This window comes from Poecilia reticulata, chromosome 11, assembly GCF_904066995.2.
Source record: "Poecilia reticulata chromosome 11, P_reticulata-male-v2, whole genome shotgun sequence".
In the NCBI taxonomy this organism is placed as follows: Eukaryota; Metazoa; Chordata; class Actinopteri; order Cyprinodontiformes; family Poeciliidae; genus Poecilia; species Poecilia reticulata.
In genome coordinates, this window is record NC_088840.1 from 24,311,284 (window position 1) to 24,336,107 (window position 24,824).

The 24,824-nt window shown below is 37.5% G+C and overlaps 1 protein-coding gene across 3 annotated transcripts in view; it reads right to left on the reverse strand.

The window, feature by feature from the left end:
- The window catches only part of LOC103472793 (zinc fingers and homeoboxes protein 2-like), a 146,566-nt gene that overhangs the window by 77,356 nt on the left and 44,386 nt on the right, over positions 1 to 24,824 (reverse strand). For all 3 annotated transcript variants that reach the window (XM_008422628.3, XM_008422629.3, XM_081612174.1), the window contains one exon: positions 20,230 to 20,398. The gene's annotated coding sequence lies outside the window, so the exon portion shown is untranslated. The remainder of the gene's footprint in view (positions 1 to 20,229; positions 20,399 to 24,824) is intronic.

Consider the following 24,824-nt stretch of genomic DNA (forward strand, 5'->3'; position numbering starts at 1 on the left):
GGTACTTCTGCAGGACGCATACCTAACGTACCCACAAAGGCTAAGTGTTGCACATCCTCTCTTATTTCCAGCCAATGCACTTCAGAATATAGGCAGCTTGCAGAGTCTGATATTTACCAGCTGTGTGTCCAGAAGCGGTGCAGTGGAGGGGAGCTAATCCAGTAAAGTAACAGGGAAGCAGCAGAGTCAGAGGTCATTATCATTCACACGCAGCTGAACACAACACTCACACTATGCACAATGCTTGATCTTCAGACACACACCAGATTCTGCACAGTGCATTTATACAACTTACTGTACTTTTATAGTTTTGCTGCTGCTGCTGCTTCTTTCCTCTTCTGCAAAGGCAAGTGAAGCTCAAAAACAATATTGATATAAAATTCATCTCTTTTCTTCCCCATTTTTCAACCAGAATAAACCATACAACACCCCAACCGCCCAAACAGGTGCGCACACAAGCATATACACGCACATACACACAGCAGATGGGTCTTAATCTCCTGTTGCTATAAACAAAGACTGATAGACAACTGCGAGTTGGTGTAATTTCTTGTAGTCTAACATCCTGTTAATTCCTGTGACAGATTAGGAAAAAATCCTCAGAGTCCCACATGTTAGCTCGTACACAATAACACACATGCAGCCAAAGGCCTTGTACGGAGACAAGCCAAAAACAAGCTAATAGAGCACAGATGTAGAGCTGATCAGAGGCCGCACTTCTCTCTCTTCAACCACTGGAAATGTATATATTTAATTTGCAATCAAGATCAGGTAACAATCGCTGTGAGGAGCTCCAACCCAACTAGAAAAGCATGCAGGAAAACCTGCATAGATGCTTTCATGTTCTGCAGTATTTGCTGGTTTGATCTTTGAATCCTGGTTACTGGAAACCGGCTGTCACCCCAACAGGAAGCATTCGGAGGTGTGCTTTATCACCCCAACAGACTGTATCACAATTAAAACTCAACAGCTAAAGCTTTTAACCTTCCAAAGGGAACATCTGTTCCCTTAACAGCTATGATGCTATGTAATCATTTTGATATATGGCCTTAAACAGTAAACAAATACAGTCCCAAATGTTAAAACAAACTATAAAAGCTAGTTTTTTGTTGTTGTTGTTGTAATCGTGAAGCTTCAAGAATGGCAGAACCAACTGTCTGTCCTAAGGAATCTTAATAACATTTTACAAAAGGCATTTTAGAAAATAGAAAACATTCAGAAATGGTCTCTCTTTTACAAGCTAAGCATACACAATATGTTAATTAAAAAAATCAATTTGGATGGATGCCCAATATTGAGCAGACTTAGCTTTAAAGTAATCTTGGTAAAGCCAACTCCGTTTTCCCAAAGATTTCCTGCAGTAACAAACAACCTACAAAACTCAATGTGTTGACTTCATATGACTGAAAGTGCTCCAAAAACGCTTCAGCAGGCTTCATTCATTAAGCAGTTACAAAGATGTTGGTGCAATAATCTTAACAGTTCAATTCCCATGTAGTCTTTACAAAAGACAAACAGTTAGTGTTAATAATTCAAGCAGATTTATCAACACATAGGAATCCAGCGGAATTCCTATGCAATTCCGCTGGATTCTAATGTCCCTTCACAGCTCAGTTTGGGATTTCTCCCATTGATAAGGATTTCTTTAGTAGAATTCCTACTGGGCCAATCAGAAAACAGGAGAAGTTGTGAACCATGATGTCAATTTTCTGCACTGCTTTAGAATTGCTGTCTGCTTGTAGTTTTAGCAATGGCAGAGGAGGAAGTGAACAAAGGCGTACAAGTTCGTGTTGGTCACGCTTCCTAATATTGCAGTAACATTAACAGACCGCTCGTTCGATTTGGTACTTCTCTCTTCACAGTGGCGGATAGTCGTTTACAGCGCAAGGAATTTCTGGTAAGCTTTATAGCCTCAAACATTATATTACATATGTTGAGGCAAAATATCAGTGATTGGGTAACTTTTAAAGCCTTCAGCAGAAACCACGCCTCTAGACCATAATCATTTCTCAACAACCAAGAGTCCAGACTCTGTACAAAGCAAATAGTGTAGAATAAGGGGCTGGTTTTTACCAGGCTAAGTTAATTATAATTTACAGTTTTCACAAGCATAGAGTTGGAAGAATGGGTAAAATGAGTATGCCATGTAAAGAAATCTTTATATACCTTTTAAATGTTGGTATTGTACTGTCGTATTGAAGAAGTGTAGGATAAGATGCTGACTTTATCTGACTATGCTTAGCCACATAGGTTAATCTGGCTGTACATCATCCAACTAATTCAACTGTCCAGAGCAATACTGTGCAGAACTGTGCAGATGTGAGCAATCTTATCTGGGATATGCAACACCACTCCAGCTGCGTGCCACAATGGCATATATTCCCATGTGCATATCTGCAATTCCCTGCTAACAATAATGTGTATACACTCCAGCATGGAGGAAAAATTTACGGTTGTGTCTTGAGAGCACTGGGTTTTTATCAGATAGTCACCAAAATGTCAGACTGATTTCCAAACAGATAAACCCTGAAAAGTGTCTGAAAACAAAACACTGAAATCTATCTGACAGGTGCACAACTGGGGGTCGTTGGGCCTATTGATAATGGAGTCTTATTACAGGGTAAATGAAGATCTGTTAAATTATTACCACAACCCCCTGACAAACCATTAGCAAAACAATTGAAAAATAAAGGATGAATCCAAGGGAAAGTGCTTAGGGAGATATCAAAGTTTCTGTACAGTGTATTTCTGCTCAGCTTTGAGTCTTCACAGCCCCCCAGGGAAGAATTATTTGGAGAAAATAAGGATGTTGTTACTGAGGGGAGAAAAAAACAAGCTTGGGCCTCATCATCAGCAAGTGTAATGCTCCACAGATGTAGGGCCAGTATAATGCTCTCTTTTTGCTTAGTATTGTAACTTACAGTAGCAGAAGCTGCTCCAAGAAAGTAACATGTTACGTAAGCAACTTATACAACCAGACTGTATGAGTGGTTTTTTTTAAGCATCTAACATATGTTTAGTTCTCAAACGTTGTATAGTTTAAAACTTAAAAATTAACCATGTCGGTGACAACTGAAATACTGTGTGAGACCGAGTGGTTAGTTTTGGATTTTCACATGGAACATATTCTGTAAGTAAAATTTTATTCCTTATTTGAGTCCCAACTAAGCATCTGGACCAATTTACTTGGTAGAACATTTTAGTCGAGTCCCACCAATACTAGTAATTCATGAAGCAGTGTTATTCTTGTTGACACGATTAACGTAAACTGCAAATACATAAGCCAATATCAATAAGACCTATGAAAACAGAGAAAACAAAATCAACATTGGCCAAGAAATGCCCTTTTACTTGATTAAAGATGAAACATATCTTGTTTAATCAAGCTTCTTGTTAAATTAGAGCGCTCATTATGCTTTACTTTCAAAAATATGGTTTAAAGTCACAGACAAACAATTGCAAGAACAAAGTGCCATTTCCTTGCTTTCATGTTAGAAGCAAATTAAATAAAAAGGGAATTGCTAATCACCAGTTGTTCTGTATGACAGTGTGTTACGGTCATTATACATGATAGAAAAATAGTAATTGGCCATCCGGGACTACATTTTTGCCAAAAAACAGATTAATTTAACAATTTTTCTAGAAAGAAACTTGAAATGTCACTTTGATACAGGATAGGAGCCTGAATGTACCTAATTTACACTTTGAAAAGATATCCAGATGTGCATCCCTGAATTGGCACTCTAATTTTATGGATTCCTGGCTTTTTTTTTGTCACAAATAGCTTGTAAAAAGAGTTCTTGTCCTGCAAATGTCTGACTACAATATCAGAAAATATCTGAGTTTTGGTATTGTAAATGTATGCCTTTAAATTACAGATTTTGGAAACTGCAATTTTTTACAGTTTACCACATATTTTATGTGGTAAAATATATTTTTTCTTGTAAATATGTTAAATTAATCACAAAATTTCACCTTTGGGTGAATAGTTTCTCCGCTGGCCAATTATTATTTTGCTTTTATTTGGTCACAATACTTCACCGTAGAAAACTGTGGCCTTAACTTCATCTAGAAAAGAATTATGAACCTCTGAACATAAGGTTTGAGATTGTCTCTCCTAAAGATTTAAGTTTCTTTTAGGAAAGTGACAGACGTCAATTTATGTTTTTCGTCTGGTTTGAGGAGCATAGGAATCCTGTACTAAGAAGACAAAAAACAAAAAACAACAACATATTGCTAACTAAGAATTAAAATGAACATGAATTCATGCCTTGGAAGTCAATTTTTCTGTAAAAACTAGCAAACTCCAGTTCAGCATACACCTCCAAAAATCAAATATGATGCACAGATTATCCACAGGAAGAATAGCGTATATATTAAACAGCTCAAAGAGCCCAAACAAACAAGGCCTGCTGCCAGAAGTTGTGTAACAGCGTTCAGGCTGGATTTTGCCTTCAGGCGTACACACAAACACATGGTCCAGGTCTGGTCTGTTGTGTTGGTTAAACCCTTGAGGAGATTTATTTTATGTTGGAATATTCGTCCATCAGTAATGCCGAATAAACTCTAAGAAATATAGTTAAGAAGGAAAGAAAGACAACATAATTTAGTAAAGCTGGAGACCCACTGTGCCTTTTTTTCTATAGAAACAAAAAGAAATCAAATAAAACGTACTTTAAAGAAGCACAAAGAGGCGGTAAACAGAGAAACTGACTCAACAGGAAGAGACATAGTTCTTATAAGATGTATCAGCAACACAGAGTTGTGCTGATAAAAGACTAATTTCCTTGGCTACACTGCCTTTTCTGTTTCTTCCTACTCTGTTACACCTCTATCATCAGGGGATTGTTTGGAATACCATGGTACTAAAAAAAAAAAAAGAGCTACGCAGAAGCTCTTCCATTAGTATCCTTCCTCCCTATTTCTTCAAAAGCTCAAACACCTTTAACTCTTTTTCACTCTGAACTCTCATCCTCAGTCTCTAAGTGAGACCTTGGAGGCTTCATGAAAGCATGATTTAACTGTTTTAAAAAGACCTTTTCACTTCAAAAAGCATTAGCACGGACCAAATTCTCCACAAAGCGACAGTGGAGAGATGACTACGCAGTATATAAAGCACTGTTCCTCACATTTGTCATGTTAGATCACCTCTCTTTAAGTGTCCAGACATACATTTTGGCGTCCTGGACAGAGTAAAAGCCAGCAATCCTGAACTAAAACCTTGAGAAAAATGAAAATCAATCTGATTTTATGGCTTCACCATGGTTCCTGTTCTAGTGTGATTCTTTGGAAAATAAAAATACATCAAATGTATGCATATTCCAAATACCAATACAGTGGACCTCTGGTATTCATGGGAGTCACCATAGTCACTCAGCTAACATCCATAAATACCTGAAACCCTCATTAAGAAGGCATATAACTGCCTATTTTATTACTTCTAACTCGAACAATACATTAATATATAATAATATGCACAGTGGAAACAGTTTTAGCGCTACTGCAGAAGCTATAACATCCATTATCCTCCTCATCTCTGGTCCGGTTTTTATTATAATTACATCTAAATATTTAGCATTTAAACGAAACCAATCTGCAAACAGGTGGCTGTTAATGCCGTTAAATGTCAATGTGCAATGTGTAATATTGCACATTGACTCCTGTATATATGAAGAGAGGAAGCCAAACAAAATAATGTCAGACATTTGCATGAAATTTCATCTTTCATCTAAAGCATAATAACTCTGCTCCCATTTTTGCAGTAATTATAAAATTTTTTGGTTCTTTTGTATTTGCTGAATGATGCAGAGACATTTATTTCTAAACCTTTTGTCTCTGCGTAGCATAGCTAGTTAGCTGGCAGAGGATATAATAATTGAAGTACAAATTGGACACAAAACTAAGACTACAACCCAGAAACAGTTAAAGGATGTTTTTTTTCTTTACAAAGAAAGAAATGTGCAATATGAATGGCAGCTTCTCCTCTGGTTCTGGTTTCTGGTCAAACTCTGCAGTCTCCTGTATGTGGCAGAAATAGAAAGTACTGATAAGAGATGGTTGAAACTCCTCTGAGATTTGTACCTCAGCATACTAGCATCCTTGAAGAATACACTCCAAGGGAACCGAGGTTATCTGTTTACCGGGGATTGTTTCACCCACAGGAATATACAGAGTGTATATGTGCTTAACACCACAAACTAAGATGTCACAGATACCAAAAATACAGCAGTTTTTGAGGGCAAGCAGAGGAGGCAGAACAGGTCCAGAATAATCAGTGGTCAAGAACAGGAAGCAAAATTCAGAGCCAACATCACTCACAGCACTGATGGGTAGCAACAGAGGCGGTGGTCAGAAGTCATATTGAAGTCTGATTGTGTCAGGGACATAATCAGAAATGAGAATATGGAACAGGAACGCTCCAAGACAGATGAGCAGGTGGTTACCTGGGCAGCAGCACAGGTGAGAGCAATCAGTATGAACGGCAGGGACTGTGAGCAGGACTGCAGCATGGAACATGACAGGAACCGTTCAAAAGAAAGTCCATCAAGTTTTAAGCTTGCTTACGAGATAGAAAAATGAGCCATTTGAAAACTTTCTCGATGCACAGACAGTCATCATAAGTAACGTAAAGGAGCGCCGCCTGTTAGTCTTATTATGGAAATGCAGTTTTAAACTGCAGGTGCAAAGCAATGAGCGGAAGCCAAGTGCAGCCTTGCTACCTGGGCAGATGGCTCTGCTAATTAAACATCTACAATCAGATTGTCGTACTTGTGTTAATTATTCTGTGCAATTAGCATGCAGAAACTATTACTAGGCTTAAGTCAGCCTTTACCCTTTATTTTTGCTATTCTATCTTGTTAAATCCAAATTAGAAAGATGAATGGTAAAGATAATCTTACAACCTTTTTAACTCTCCAGATATCATTTTGCATACACAAACTGTTCTCCTTTTTGTTTTTGCTATAATTTGTAACCCTTGAGTTCTATGGATGTATCCTTTACTTTAAGCAGGTATTACATTTTAAAGGGTTGGAATAAAGAGAATGAAAACCAGGAAATTGAATATTTGGAAACATAGTCCATATGTGATCATATATATATATATATATATATATATATATATATATATATATATATACATATATACATACCTCAACACTTTTAAGATGTCTATAAAAGCTCCCCGACTGCTTCAGTCCTCCTAAGAAAAAGCTCCATCTTCATCTACAGCGGAAATGCAGGTTGGGGAATCCTTCATAATATTTACAGAGTTTACTGAGTTGGCTGATGGCTGTGTTTTCTTATCCTCTAACAGAGAGGGTGATTTGACTGATGCTCGTAACAGATTGCATCACAGCAGGGGACGAACTAAAACGGTTTACGCACCGCGGCTCTCCCTAAACTGTCTAACAGTGGCAACGCTCCACCTTGTAAATTTGGAATAGCAATTTTAGACATTTCCCGGCAGGCCATCTCCAATTGGCCTGAACTGGTGGGACCGTTTGAGATCACTGAGGACCACCTTTGAAGAGCCGGGGAAAAAAAACAAAAAAAAAAGAGAACTTGGCTTTGTGAAAGCAAACACTCGCTGGTCTTTAGGAATGCACCTGAGCACAAAACAACTCATTTTTTATTCATACTTGTTATTTTTTCGTCTTTCAGTTGGAGCTTTTAATACCTTAATATGAGTTCATACCTGCCATACAAATGCGTATACTGCTTTGACATGTGACCCACACTCACCCTGCAAACATCAAGGTCTACTTGCAGCCACAAAACAAATATCAGCAGGAATTATGGAAAATGTCACACCACCAATAATGTGGCTCTTTTGTAGAAAAATCCAGATAAAGGCAAGCAGAGGCCTACATTTACATTTGTGTTGACAACGGTAAATAACCTCTGTTAACCTAAAAGTCTGTCTCAACATGGCTCTGCCACAGTCCAGCAGCAAATAAAAGTGAATGTTAAGATGATAAAAATGCTGCATTTACAGCTTTTTTTTCTTTCTTTGGAGGCTGGAGAAAACGGTTGTCTGTTTTACCACAACTGCAGCAAATACGATTTCAGTGCCTACCTTGTAAAAATTATTCCTACCCATCTATATTTGGCACAATTTGCCATGTTAAAACCATCAGCTTCCATGTTTTGTTGGGCTTTTATATGATAAACCAACTCAAATTGCTTCAGTTTTCTGTGATTCTGCAATTGTGAAAAATCACACAAAACCAACAGATCTTTTTTTCGCACTAATGCACGATTGTGAGTTTACTGCTAATTTTCCACAAAAATGGTCAAACAAATTGGGCACAAGCAACTGCAAACTCCCACCTGAAAGAGGCAGTGGTTCATGCTTCTACTTCACTGCTGCCTCAGCCTTACTAACTCAAGTTATAATACATTATTGATGTGGCAAGTAACAATAATTGAGCTATTTAAGTTCTTTAAAAAAATAAAAATATTTGTGTCAAATCTGTCTGCTTGTCCTTTTTTTTCATCTTTTTTTTCTATACAGTATGTAGATTTTGGAAGAAGTTCAATGGAGATAAAAAAAAATATATATAGCAAAATTTCTGGCAAAGATTTCTTAAGTAGCACCAAAAAAAAAGGTGATTTTGTAAACAAACAGTAAAAACAATAGTGAAATCCTGGAGGGACTGTATAGAGCAGAATTAACAACAGCAGTTACATTTTTCAGGTCTAAGTAAGATCTATATCCAAAGGGAAGGTCTCCAGGATACTGAAGAACCCACCTGGCAGACCCAAGGTTAATCATTTTGGTCTCATAGTTTTACAGATGGCATTCAGCAAATCTCTGGTTGTTGTTTTAAGAGTAAATATAAAAACAAAACAGCCTAGAGCTTTCTGAGTTAACCTCTACAAACTCCAGCAGGTCCTTTGAATTTTTTTCCTTGCCCCAGGGTTTGCCTCATAGGCTACATAAAGCGTGCCTTTTTTCATTCAGGGTGGTTGTCATTTCATGGAGCCTAAACAGTTTTGGATAAACAGACTTGGAGAGTTCCTCTGAACTGGTTGTGAAACTGCTGCAACATTACAAGTGACCAGCATCAATTACAAGTCTTTCACAATCGAGGTAATGTTCTACTGTCTCAAGACAGCTCTTAGCATAAGAACTGAATTTGTATTTATACATTTAAACAGCTAAACCACTTAATCTAAGGTATTTAGAAATAACAGCCATTCAGGCGTGGTCTTTTGAATGACATGAACAGCATTAAATGTTCCTAAAGTACAAATAAAAGAAGAAAAAGAAAGAAATCCACCTTTAAAAGTCTTTTTTTCGATTATGAAAAACCAGATACTTCATTAGATGAATCAGCATTCAAGTGAATTATTACTGCACCATTAGAAAAGTGGTTTTAAAATTGAACTGAATATTCAATGTCAAGGAGAATAAAAAAGTAAGTCGTTCTGAATATCAAATTCCAGTCTGAGTAAGACTTCACAACGCAGCATCCTTGATTCTCATCGCATCTTTTCACCGGACTCTTCAGGCTTTTTGAGTATCTCTCAAACTCCAGGAGGGTAAAAATAATAAAATAAATTAAGCGGTCTTTTTGTTGGAGAAAAATGTACTGGAGAGCAAAATCCTGGTGGCCTTGAAAAAGTTTTTGGAGACTTTTTCAAAACCATCCGGAAAATAAAATTATTTATCGCTTCACTGGATTTTCTAATTTCTCCAACCAAATCCGGGTCCTTGAGAATTTCTCTCCGTTCCAACGTCTGCTCACTCTGGAAATAATTGAACATTATTTCGAATTGTTGCTAAAGTTTCACTCAGAAACAGCTCATCCCATAATGGAGTGCTTTGCTGAATATTAGTAAATTCGGCTCATTTTAGTGCTTTCTTCTCCCATTTCTCTTCTTCATTCCTAACACCCCAAACACATTTCCTCTGGCTATAATTGGATTAGTTACCATTTTGAAAAAATCTCTGATTTCTTGTTCTTTAAAAGTGTTGTAAATTTGTACGTTACCGACACATCTAGCGCTTAAAATAAAAGAAGGGGAAAAAAACTACTTGGAGATTAGTTTTTATCTTTGTTTTTAAGGAATACGTCTTGAGTGGCACTTAACTAAATTGAACAAATGTGTTGCGGATGGATGGGTGTGTGCATGGATGGATGATTTGAGAGAAGCTGTGAGGCAGCTCTACCTTTCCAGACTACGCTCATTACTCTAAAAAACACTTGACTTCATCATGGCCTCAATTATATGGTGCTGAATGAACTCCAGAGTTACTGAGCCGCCACTGCTGCAGCTGGACGTAGGAGGGGGGAGTCTGGATGGAAAGAACATCTTCATGCAGTTTAAATCCTGACCTCCTTATGTTTTATTACTTAAAACATCCAGAGAGCTAAAAAAGAAAAGAAACAAAAAAGAAACTTAAATTAAGCTTCTGTTTATACTGTATCTTGCGCTATGCGGTCGTTCTCAAAAAGATCGGTCTGCTTTCAGATTTATTCTAGGGCAGGAAGATGACGCCCTGAAGAATCAAAGAGCTACATCTTCAACGACTACAAAGAGTTTAGCAACAGATGGTCTGACCCCCACAGAGGCCTGATCTTAACATCATGATCGTGATCTATGATCACAGGAAGAAGCTCAGGACACCAACGCAACCTAAATACACAGATGGTAAGTTCTCCAAGATGCTAAATGACCAACTTAAATCAAAAGCGTGCAGGAGAAAGTAGACCATGCAGAAAAATGAGAAAACTATTGGATTTTCTTACTTCGTTACATTTAAAAACACTATGTAATTTTATTCTCCCTTGTTTTGCAGTGAAGCTTTTCTTCCTGTATTTGAGGCAAACTGTTTAAGCCAGGCAGAAATAGTTAGAAGGAGGGGTTCTGCTCAGATGGGGTCAGAATTTTGTTTACACATCACTCTGAAAAAAACATGGTGGTGGCAGCATTATGCTGTGGGGACATTTTTCTTCCAGCAGGTTATGACAGGATGGCCATAGTAGAAGGAGTAAAATTCAGGCTGATCCAGGAAGGAAACCTGTGTTCAAAAGTCAAGAAACTGGAATGGCGCTTAACTTTCCATCAAATCTGAAGATGCAAGCAGAGCTAAAATGGAAGGACCTTTTTTTTTAAAACAAACATGGGTCGCATACTGATTTCTTTTGGTGTATTGTGTGACTATATATTGTCACACTTTGTATTTAATTACCTTAATAATTCAAATAAAAAGTGCAACTAAAAGCATTTGTCTTTTAGTTTTACAAGATCAATAAAATTGACTTTGTATTTAGAGTTGATTTTTTTAAATAAAATGCGGTCATATCTGAATTTATCATCCCAATATGTTCATGACCACTTTACATCCACATTAATTACAAAAGCTGATTAACTATTGCTTTAAAAATAGGAATCTAAATATAGATCCTAAAAGAAAACCTGTTAGAAGCTGAAAAAGACCTGAGCTTAGGACAGAGGTTCAACTTTGGTAGGACAATGACCAGAACTGCTGTGGGATGGTTTAGATCAAACTATATTCATGTGTTATAATTTTCTGATTAAAGTCAATACGTTTCTAAGTTTTTTTAAATGCTTATTTTTACATAATTTCCTGAGTTGAAATTAACTTAAAACTGATCCAAGAAAAAAAAAAAAATTCTGAACTGAGAATTGTTTTCAAGTGAACACACAAATCTCCTCTAAAAAGGAGACAAGAAGAAAAAAAAACAAAAAAAACATACAGTGTTAAAATTAAAGACAGAACGTGCAGCACCCATAGCGGAGGAGCTGAAATCTCTCAAAAATCATCACATCAGTAAGTAAAATGTCAAAAAGAAAAAAATTATCCTGCTGCAGCCAGAATACAAAAAGTCTTCTGTACAGGTGTTATTTAGGAAAACCCACAGATACACACAAAAAAAAAAATAAAGAGAGAAGATTTAAAGAACGGAGTTTCGATGGCCCAGTTCAGCAGCGGCAGCAAGGTCAACGTTTCACACACCAACTCGGAGAAAAAGGCGAGCAACAATCTGCCTGGCCACATTGCCTGCCCACACACACCTCCTCCACAGGTGTGTGTGGATTTTTAGGGGTGAGTCATTCTCTCCCACGTAGCACATACCTCCAGCAGTGGTTGCGGAGATCCCACCAGCGCCGCACCACTCCTCCCAGTCCCAAAAATCGACTGGGATTCTCGATCGCTCCCTGAAGCGGGGGCCTAGCGCTCAGATTTTCAAACGAGAGCGCAACATCTGAAGGCAACAGATGGCGGTTCGACAAACAACATCATGATCAGACAGTGACACAGCATTAGGGCACAGCGTTAATTGTGCAGCCTTTGTTTTCTACACTTAATACCAAAAAATGCAGCAGTGTTTTCAGTGTTTTCATACATTTAGATCTCCCGTTAGTGAAATAAAAAAATGTGATGTACAGTTTTGATCCAGGGCATAATTAAAGTGATCATCAATCACAATGCGAATGTGTAATAAAAAGAGAAGCCCTGGAATTGGAAAGCTGCGTGTTTCATTCTTGCTTCCTTCTCTGTCATACATTGATGGGCACCTTAACTGCAAGTTACCAGCGGATCGGTGGAGCAAACATATTCACATGTGTGCATATGTGAGTATGACTGGTTAAATTTGACTCTAGCACAGTACCATATTTTCCAGACAGCAAGTATTTAGAAATTGTCAAATGATATATTATTTAATTGCTTTTCAGCAAACTCACGAAAACTGTTGACTTTGGCTTGGAAGTCTGCTGGAGGCTGATCTGAGCTCTAAATCAGGGTGGTCTGGAATGTCTTTTCTCCATCAGCAAAGAGCGCAGTGGAGCGGAGACGCATGCAGTGTAAATAAAGGATGATGGAGAGGCAGTTGCATTGCAAGAAACGGTAACACCAAGAGGTCTCCCTCTAAACTCTAAAGTCATTTATAGTCATCACCTTAGTCACTACTAGAGCATGGAGATGTAACTGTTCCAGCAGTTTCAAAAGGTGGCACCAGCAGACAGGCGTTGTTATCTAGATGCGGTATGGTAAGAAAATCTTACGAGGTAGCTCAGATCGTCTGTGGATTTGTTCCTTCAGTTCCGGCCGTCTTGCTCTCAGCCTGTGATTTTAGTTTTCTTCATGGCTGCAAATGGTAATGTTTAATTCCTGGTTCATATCCACTAGTTTGAATAAATATTTAGCACATCAGTGAAAACAATGCATCACATAGAGCAAAAAAAATATACATAGAAGTCGCAACTGACTAGAAGTTGTGGGAACAACCGAATTATGAAAGAGTGTGATTTCCAGTCCGGTATCAACTGTATATAATGTTGACAATTCTGATACTTATTAATGACACTTGGGAAATGTAACTTAGCATAAAAGCAACAAAGTCAAACTCTGAATAAAAAATAAATAAATAAATAAATAAATCACAAAGTATCAGGTGCAGAGCTGTTTCTGTGCCATTTGGTGGATTCTTTCAGGAGAGGTGCTTCATAACACCTCCGATGCAAATATTCTTTGCCCAGATGACCTGAGTGCAAACTCCATGCATCACCCTTGCAGTATTAGCACAGAGCTCCATCGCTTGAGCTTCAGAGAGCCTATTCAGCTAAGCAAACAAACCTTTCTGAGCGCCCAGCAGGGCTGGCAATGGTCTTCGTGCTGGCTGCAGCTTAGGAGGGAGCTCAAAAAGAAAGAACTGGATGGCAGCCAAGCAATGGTAAATGTTGGCTTCAGTTGGCTCGGTTTTCTGCACGGATAAACCCGAAGACTACTGATTATGATTCATTCTGCTGGTCAGCTGGAACATTCAGATGCAGAAATTGTTGATTAGGGGCTCAGGAACTTATGTTTAATCTCAGAAGACCTTTCAGAGCTCACTGATATTTTTAGTGGCTCTGCAGTTACAACATGTCATGTGTTTTGGTGTTTGGTCTGGATCCACTTCCGCCAACCCTTGGTGTTTCACTGCGTGTTGAAAACAAGTGACTTTAGTGGCTTTGAATCTGACAAGTTAATTGATGGGCTGCCCCTTCGTTTCACCATCTTGGGGTTTTCAGTCATGTTAGCAGCACGCCTGTGGGGATGGCAATCTTGCTCTTTCAGTTGGAACACCAAAGGCCGAATGCAAGCAAAATATTCCCATCGGTCCCAGCTGTACTTTGTGGTGCTGCTAGTTTACAAATGCAAAAATTAGATGGTAATCATCATAGTAGTTTAAGCACTTAGATTTTTAGATCTGGTTTTGTGGCTAATCTAATCAATATCTATTAGGAAACGATTACCAGTACTAGTTCCAAATAGTGATCAGAAAATAATGTTATAAACATCTCAGAATCACAGAGACTTATTTTCTGCCTTCTCGATGTATTCACATTTGTTCTGTATCAAAAAGAATACTGTTACTACTCAGACATGCCTTGTAACTCTAACCCTTTTCAAGTGAGGAAGTACTTTTTACCCTAAAACTCTGCAGCAAATACATCTCCCTTCTTCTTAGAGGAGATCTGTAAGATTCGGGGGTCTGTAGCTTTGTTGTATCGCCATGTTGACTGTGTAGCACAGAAATGAGTCTGGGATGCAAATTCAGAAGACTTTCACAAGTGAAGTTGGCAAAAAATGTTTTATGTTATGTAACTGGTATGTTCTCTTCTTTTACCTGTTTTACAGGGTGGCTTAAGGAAGTTGAGGATCACTTTTAGACATTCTGATCAGCTTATAGTAGTATCTTATAGTATAAATTGAAAAAATTAATTCTTAGGGTGCCAATACATGCAGAACTTGTAATTTATTAAAGATAATTTAATTCTCATCATGCGGTCTTTACCTTACTGAAATGTACTAGCATGAGTAATTGTCGTACTCCAGCTCCAAGGTTTATTACACATCTTTACCGGTTATGCCAATAATATGGAGGGGGCTGTAAACCTTTGTGAAAAACCCTGCATGTCTAAACAATTTTGAGAAATTTACATTTAAAAGAAAAAGTCCGTCATATATTAAGATGCAAACCTGTCTCGATGGATAAATAATTGAAATCATGAACATGGGAAGGAAAATATTCACTTTGATAGTCTGAATTTAGAATGTTTTCCTTACAATAATTATCATCCTGAAGTTTTTAGTGTGTAAAACTGATCATTTCATGTGTATGACACACTGCACAAATCTAAGACCCACAAGGACCTCCATGCCAGCTCCAGATGTGGCGCCTGAACTTTTATCTCAAGCAGTAGAGCCTCAACAAGGTTTGTTGAAAAGTTTCCCAAAATGTGTGCCGTCCCAAATTACACAACCGTGTTGTGCAGCAGCCAGCCTGTCTAGAAGCACGGACAACAAAGTTAAGTTGAGTGCCGCGGGGGCACTAGAGGCTGCGGACGCTGCCATGTTTAAACCTGCTGAACAGAACGTGCTGTTCCTGCAGAAGGGAGAAACCGCTCATATACTTCTGACTGAAAATCCATCTCAGATTCTCCGCTTTCCTAAAGCCATCCTGAGTCTGACTTCACTTCCAGTTTGAAGTACGTGTCACTTCTCTTTTGCTCTTTTATTTTCCTCAAGGATCACATCTCTCCTCTTCTTTCATTCTACTCATTTATGCTCTCTGCTGCCAGATCATTCGACACTTTGCACTTTAATGTGTCCTTCCCTCTTCCTCCTCTTCTAAAAACCAACTCTTTCTCACATTTTAACACCAGAAGGCCACTCTGCAGAAAAGAGGGGAAGAGTTTTGAATTTTGGAAATTAAATGTCATGTCTTTCAAAGTGACCCTCTGACTTTTTCCTCTGAGCCACTCTTAGTGGGAAAAGGTACTCATCCGAAAAAGCCTTCAGCCATCCAGGTATTATTCCTCACCCCTCATCAGAACTCACCCTCTATTTGCTTTTATTTTTCTTCTTTTCCACTGCCTTTAAAAGGCAAGATTTCCACGTCTTTTTTTTTTTTTAAGGTTTCTTATATTCAACAAATTAAAGCTGAGTAGCAAGGGGGGAGGCAAATTAAACACTAAAAGGATCCAGAGGGAGGAATAGACTCCAAACAAATAAATACTTCTTAAGGCTAAAGCTTTAAATTGTGCCAGAATCTACTCTTTAAGTCTTCAGGTGATACTTTTCAAATCACTAAAGGACACCAAAGGGACAAGGCGAACCCAGAAATGTGATACTGCTGTGTTACTCTGATGATTTCTGTAAAAGCAGGTCAAAAACCTCTCAAAATGGGTTCTTTCAAGCAAAACAACTCCCTGTTCCTACAGATTGAAATATTATGAAGTGACTACGTATGAAAATATATATTTAAATAGTAAATTTGAATACTTCCTCCGCCTTTTTTCTCCACATGGACATTGCTGAGGATCTGGAGCTCATCTCTTGTCTCATCAGAATCTCCCCTGACTGACTCATTCCTATTGCTGCAGATCGGGACTCTGAACACATCACTGGGATTGACTCCAACTCGCTTTAACAGTCATCACGCTTTCATTTAAAATGTGGCCACTGTTGCTTTTCATCCTCCTGTTAAGAGTCCAGACCTGCTGTTTTGTTTTTGTTTTACAAAAGAGGTTTTTGTCTTGTACTTGGATGGTGTTTGAATGTCTGCCATTCAAAGCCAACATCTATGCAAAAACGGCTGAGTTTGGGATTGATAGTTTATGAACTGATCTGCTTTTACTCCTACTTTCAAAGAAAGATGAAAAGCAAGCTGTAAAAGTGTCTAATGTAGCCTTCATTTAAACTGGCCATTGTTGAAGTACTGCACCCCAACGTCAACAAGAATAAAGGACTTGTGATTGCACGCTTTTTGTTTGCTATGCTATAAAAAAAAAAACAATAATCCCATCTGCTTTGTTTATCCTGTTCACTCAGGTTTGATGTGACTTTGAGGAACTTCTACAACGTCCAAAAGTGGTTAAACAAGTCAGTCAATGCAAGACGTGCAGGACAGTAACCTTACTGTACACAGGTGGTGAGTTTGTATCCCAATTAGGGTTGTCAAAATGATCAATATTGCAATAAAAGTGAGTAATCAATTATTCAAAGATACTCAACCTTTTTAAATTCATTACAAACTGACCCATTCACATTGCCTCAAATTGTTGGCTTTTTCTGGCAGATGTGCTGCAGTAACTGAGACACTTGGTTCCTCTGCTTCAGTGATGTTTAAATTCTGCTGCCATGCCAACTACAGCCAGAAAACAGTTAACATTATTATTATTTTATATAATGAGGGCGTACTTAACCCTACTGATTAATTTGATAAATTATGGCAAAACCAAACTATTGTCATGTTGTAACAATTCAATATGACAATATAAATCTGATTATTTGCTTAACTAGAAAGATTCAATTTCTTCCAAGAAATGGCTATGCAGTATCAAAAGTAGTACATAGTGTCAATTATTCTTAATATTTAAATTCCTGCAGTGATTTTAGAAAAGTAAAGAAATTAATAAAACACACTCTGAGGCCTTGACTCTGTTAATGTGGCTCTAACCATTTTCTTGTCAAGTATATATAATCTTCAACAAATACAAGTGCTTGTTGACTTCGCTGCAATGTCAGAAAAACTATTTCACCACTTAATATGCTCTAAAATAGGCCAAGTTTAATTAGTTCAAAGCTGATAGTTAACACTAGACAGTAGATAAAAACCCTATTCAAACACATAAAGCCTTTTGGGGAGCATTTAAAAATAACATTTTGGAACAAACATGAATAATTCTTCACACATAACACCTCTTATCAGAAATGCAAAAATGATTTAAAATGGGGCTAAATTAAAACTAAACTGACTATCTTTCACTTTTAATACAAGATAAATACTATTTTGAAGAATAATTCTCACTTTAAATAAATTAACGTTCAGCCTGATGACACGTATTCTTTGCATTTTTAAGAAAAAGCAAGAATGCTCCTCAGGGCTTCACGTAAGTGCTGAAATAATAAATGAAGCCTAAAACGGTGCAGGTGCACCGCCCAAAGTCAAGCCTGTCATTTTTCCTCACTGTGTATCTGTTTACTAGTGCTTTTGAGGAACTGAAAGCCTCTTCTGAGTCACAAGCACAACACATTCATCAGTTGGAGAACGCACTCTTACACTACAGCGATGCAATCATCTCCCCGGAGACTTCTATCAAAGGCAGCTGTATGTTTTAACACTGTCATTATGCTCCACATAAGAATTAATCTTGAGTTGTTCACACAGATAAAATAGTAGGTTTTCAACGGAATAATAAATGCAAAAAGAGTTCCCAGTGTTGCAACAAGCAATAAATATGCTCAGATGGCAAAATTTCCACTAAGTGGTTACAGCAACAGCAACAACCCAACAGTCTCTCCGAGAGACAACAGTTACATGTCCTCATTTCTACCTCCAGTGAGGTCCCCATTAAACTAATCCACTCCTGCTAGCAAATGGTGACCGACAAAATGTCATTTATTCACTTCTCTGCCAAAGTTCAGCAACCTGTACGGAAATGTCACCTTTGAAAACAACAACCTTTACGCCCTTTCCTCCGTCCGGTTGGAAGAAGGTTACTTTATGTTCGGGAGATTAAGAGGACATGACAAAAAATCAAACATTTATTTCAGTAGATTAAATTTAACTAGCAATAAATAACATTTTCATAAAGCCTTTTTTTAATTCTTATTATTACATGCTTAAGTCAAATTTCTAACTTTTTATAAAATTACACTGAACAGGCTGTTATCAACCAGCAACGATTAATTTTCATTGAGGTCTCTTTTCATCTTAAAGAATATAACACATGCACACCCATTTGTGTTAATTGTATTCTAATTAAACAACTAAATATATCAATGATAAAAAAAAAAAACATAACAACAAGCAGCTATTTGTTACAAGCAACAGTTTTGAATCCAGGAAAAAATTATGTTGCTGTAAAATTACAGGACTTTGCATGAAAGCATACATCCTTCCCCTTCAAGTCACACTTGTCCCAATATAAAATGCCTTTTCTGTGTTTGCACAAACAGAACAAATGGATCATAAACCTCAAATGGCTTTTTTTGTTGTTGTTGTTTTTAGGTGTGTTGTTGCCACCCCATCCAGGATGCCCCGGGTGGGGAGCCACATCATCCATGTCAAAAACTGCCACTCCTTTCAGTCAGTTAAACATCCCACCTCATTCTGTTAGCCAACATCATTCACCTGCTGTACTCTGCAACATGTTAAACAGTAAAGTCATCCAACCAGTATGATTTTGTCCGTTTTTAAAACAGAGTTATCGTTGAACTGGCTTTACAAAAACAAGAACTCAGTTTCTCTTCAGAATGGTTCAGTGGTTTCATACCACCTGTTTGTTGTTGTTCAGTCGACGTGTGTCAGTTTGTGGCATCCATGATCCCAGATGTGGCCATGTTGAGACTTGCAAACATGACCGTCACTATTTAAAGTAACAACTCACATTTTGAAAATTGAACAGTAGACTTGGGTATCCTCGCTCTGTGCAAATACTATGTGTATCTCGAGACACTGCCAACAATAAAAGACACGTGAGCTGCAAATCTTAATTCAATAGGTATCAGTCTAGTTTAGCTCATTTAGGCTCATCTGAATACCACACAATGTGATGCAATGAGATCCGTTACTGAGATGAAGACTGAAAATGATGACTTGCAACTGAATGAAAATAACCTTAAAATAGATTTTTAGGTATATTTCCTTTCAATGTAGGTGTTGAGATATAACTATTAGTCAGTCTCCAAGAACAATTCAAGTATCTACAGTGCAACAGATGTGAATGTCAGTTGTTAATGAGCAGAAAAAAAATTACATTTCTACATTTTGAAAATTAGAAAAATAATCAGCCTCATAGACTGTGGCAGTTATAATAACCACACAAGGACAAGAAGACTTATAATACTGAAAGAATGACAAATACATTTTCAGTTTAAGTAATCAAGAAATAACTCAACTTTATAAGAAAAAGCAAAAATAAAAAAAGAAGTTTCACAAAAAAGCCCTGTGGCAAAGCCAAGTAATGCAGATACAACGTTGCATATACACGTACATTCATTAAGTTGCTTCTTCTGGAATTATCCATGTGATTAAGTTGGGATAAATTGTACGAATGCAAGCTTTTCAAAGGGTTGCATCTAGACTTCATCCAACATCTGAATTCACATTTGATTGTTGCTGCTTTCCTAATGATGCCACATAATACATGCGCACATCTGTAGACTGGCCATTTGAAAAGAAACAAAATGTTGGTACTCACTGCACTTCCTCTAAGGGGAGGGGCTTCACCAGAGTGGGCGGGTCTCCGATTTAATCTTCCACCTCCTCCTCCAAACACGGTCTCTCCTTCTCTTCCTCTCTTTTCGTCGGTCCTCGTCTTTCTAAATGTCAGTTAAACCAGCAGCACTTGGGGTATTCTTCTCTGGTGTCTGCAAGTAAAAAAACAAAACAACAAAACAAATGTAAAAGCTGTGAAATAAAAAAAAAAATTCAATAAAACAATGGTGAGCAACACATCAGACCATCAGTAAACCTGAAGTGTGTGTCAGAATAGCGATGCAGAGAGAACACGGTGAAGTGCAGGTGATGGTGGGTGTTTGTATTCCTGTGATGGTACGTGTGAATGAAACGAGTGGTTTCATCTCAGGGTGGACCTTAAAAACTGCCCTACAACTTGGATGACAAAAAGAAAGCAGCGGTTGCCATAGCAGCATGAGCCAAAAGAGAGAAGCAACAGAGAAAGAAAAGGAGAACAGGTGAAGAAGACAAGAAAGAAAACAAAAATTTAGAAGTCAGTGAGGCAGAAGTCAAAACCTTAGGACTGCATGAGTTCGGTTATCTCATCTGATCTTATTTATTGGTGCTCTGAAGGTTGCTTTTCTTTCCAGTTCCATCCCTCTGTGGTTCATCATGTTGGTATTCTTTCTCAGCTACAAGGTTTGCATGAAACTTGAGTGTGTTCAGAAAAATCTTTTGCAAGGTATTAATAATACCGGAGTCAATTCAACTTTTACAATTTTTTGCTATCTCATTTAAAAGGTTGTTTTTCTCAAACTTGGTGTTTTGTACCTGAATATTAACTGATACTTATACTCATTCAATTCAAATTGAAAAATAATAAATTAATGCCAAAGAAAATTAAATGTTGTAAGTGATTTCTTAAAGAGTTGTTGGAGATGGTGGTGCTGTGGGCAGGACGGGTATCGTGTAGCAGTCAGTCTTTCAAGCAATCTGATGACACCTCTGACTGAAGACTGCAGCTGAATGACAGTCTCATGATTTCATGACATGTAGCAGCTTAATGTTTATGATATTCCACAATGGCAAAACCTGGATGACACCATTACCAGCAAGAACTGCTGATCCACCTCATTTGCTTTTGCCACTCCTTTACATTTCTGTCTGACCATATTGTTAGAGGCTGAGAGTCAATGGAGTTGGAGATATGATCCTTGCCCTTTATCAGTTGCAAAGGTCATTTGAACCTCCTTCTTCTCTCTCTGCTTTTTATAGCCCAGTTCAGGTATCGTTTGTGCTTTTGAAATGCTAATCAATTGCTCCCAATGGCAACATCCACAGCTTGTTGCCATGGATGCACATAATAACAACTGTCCGAAGTAAAAAAGTAAAGAATGAGTCCTTCAAGCTGCACAGCAGTTAACAAAATAACTGTCCAAACAAGCAATGCCTCAACCGAAACAATTAAACAAAAGTCTACAAAAAGAACAAATCAGATGGAACGTAACACAGCTACTCCATCACGATCAGCACAACTCTAGAACAATCAGAGACAAGAGAAATTACAGCCAACAAAAAGCCTGTTAGCAACGTCCCTGTTTGGTTTATTCAAAATTCAAGATTTTGTTTAAACAACTGTAGCACATCTATTTCCATCGCAAGAACATTTTGACAAACCTGCTTCTTCTCAAACCTTGCAAATATAAAAAATGCTTTAAAACACAAATGTGCATTGTTGACAAACTGCATGGCCTCTTTTTTCAATTGATACATAAGGGATTGTCTCTGCTTGGCTGGCTGATATGACATTTCCAGCATTTTGATTGGTCTAGGCACCGAAAGGATGCTACTTATTGGGTCATACAATATTTAATGAAAAAGCTGTTTTTGAGTTTATACCATGCTTTTTTGTGATAAAAGCAGAGCAAAAAATTGTGTAAGATAGCAAAATTAACTTTCCATTTTTATTTGGCAGTAAATAATTCACAAATCTAAGGTTCCTCAGTACACATGTAAATAACAGCTTCCCACACATTTCCCACATTAAAATTACACATTTTTACAGCTTTCTGTTCTGTCCTTCATGTTTATCTTTAGGTATAAATACATACATTGATGGACATACAGACAACTTTTAGACAATGCAATGATAATGAGAAAAAAAAAAGACTTGTTAATTTTCTTTTTGCATGCTTGTCCATACCTGGAAAATATTTAAATTGTGTCCTATGCTTTACAATACTGTATATGGACCCTGAAAACACAACTGATAAAGGTTTTGCCACAAGAATCCGCTTCTTCTTAATCTTACAAAAGAATCTAAAAAAATAAAGGTACACACAACAGTTCTTCAAAATCTAACCAAAAAAAAAACAACACAGACCTGCATTTGGTTTATTTTAAGCGACCCCTAAACTAACGCACCATGACTACACACTAACGTCAAACTTGCTCGAAAGGTTTTTTTTTATTTGTGGAGCAATGTGTTAGAGTGCGAAGTAATAAGACGTCCACCTGTGCGACTTCAAAAAGTTTTAACTTTATGCAAAATTTCCACAGAGGAACACAGATTGGCCACCAATGGTTCCTCTTAAGCCTAATATAACACAAACCGTGGCAGGAACGGGTCCTGCTCGAGCGCGTATTCACAGCCGCGGTGCCAATCAGCCCTGTCAGCTTGTGTGCGATTGCTGGATTCCTTGCTTTCAAGAAGCTATTCTGCAGCAGCAGGAACCGAACCACTTTTTTTTCCAGTTGCCATTAACGGTCAATCACTTTCAAATCCACATGTATGTTAAAAGTGGTGCAAAAGGGAGGGAGAGAGATGGACGGTCAACAACAGGAGAGATTGAAAGACAGCAGGGGAATGAACAAACGACAAAAGCAAGAAAATTAGGATTTCAACGAGGTTATTCAAACAGGTGTGAGCTTGTCTAAAGGGTGATTTGTGGGTCTCTCATTAAAGCTAATTGTCATTTAAGACCAACTAGTCAAGACTTGATTAATTGCTCATCTAAGTGAGACAACAGGTAAAAATTGAGAAATTGAAAGCTTTTGCTTTCATAGTTTTGAGATGATTAAAGCTGATTTCTATGTCTTTTTTGTAGGGAAAAAAAGAGAAAGCTAACACACCATTCAGTCATCTGCATATATTGTCATGCATCTTTAAAGTGTCCAAGTGTCCTTCGTGGATCCACTGGCTAGGGTCCTATATTTTAAATGTATTGTTTTAAGCAATTGAAGTATTGCTCATTATGTTTTATGAATTTCTGTGTTCAGTTGTATCCGTTTCTTGGATAAAACCAATGATGCAGCTAAAACTGCCCTTAACTACGTTTGCTCTTTGCATTTCTTGCCCATAGAAAATACAGCTGGTGTAGTGACTGTTTAGTTGACCCTCTTTCCTGGATGGAGCTATTGATGGAAATATTGCTGCAAAATACTTATATTTGTTTGTCTTTTCCATCTCTTTCTTTTAAACCTACCTTATTACTTCTATGTTTTGCTGTGGCTTTTTTATTGAACCGAACAATTAATGGAAATATTGCTGCCGTTAACTCGTCAAGAACTCATGGTCCATTACTTTGGTGTTTAGCTGTGTCTTTTTTTAAACATTTCTATATGAAGTATTCCTAAAAAGGTACCATAAAAAGGAGAGTTTATTCTCCAGGTTTTGCTGTATAGTTATTGACTCAATAAAAATTGGCTTGTTCTATATTGTGGATAACTTGATGCCAATTCTGATCAACAGAATTTGGACTGAACTGGTCTATATATAACTGGACAATTGGTCTGGATTAATTTTAAATATATAGAATTACATTTTTAACAAAATTAATTCTATGTATTTAGATATGAATGGAAAGCTTTTGCTCAGAAATAGAACTATATAAATTAACTTAATTTAACTGAGCTTAGAAAATAAAAAAAAATAATAATGTGTGACAAATATTTCAAATTCGGAGGAAAAAAACATCAATATTTCACCAATTTCTGTACACCTATGACTCAACAGGAGAGGTGTTGAAAAAAAATTCCAAAAACCAATAGAAAAACCCACTACAGCAATAAGTTAATGGCAGTGATGTTACCGAACTCTTCCAAAAACATCAATCTCCAACTCAACCAAATTTCACACGGTATAAGTGAGGCACAACAGTGTGACATCCATTTTGGTCAGACTACTAAGCAATCTCCCTTTCTGGCTTTCGTTCGAGCCTCAGAATGAAAGTGGAAACCGCAGTCACGTTTTCATAAGCGGTAACAGCCTGGGCCCACTGCATGAACAAACTTATTTCAGCAGCAAATTTGTTCAGTGTGATCCAACCGTGATTGAATTGCATTTTAATTCCAACAGAAAATCATTTATGAATCATAAAATCTCACATTCCATTCATGATTAAATTCAGATCAGTTGGGTATGATTAAAATACGGATGGAGCGACAGCCCCTGAACAAGAAAAATATGTTTATTTTCTCACTTTTGTTAATGGCAAATTAAACCTTAAACGAACGCCACACTGCACAATATGAAAAAAACAGAAAGTCCCTGGAGCACAATTTACTTCTAATATAGACCAAAAATAAATACAGTAGAGCAAAACACGCATTCCGACA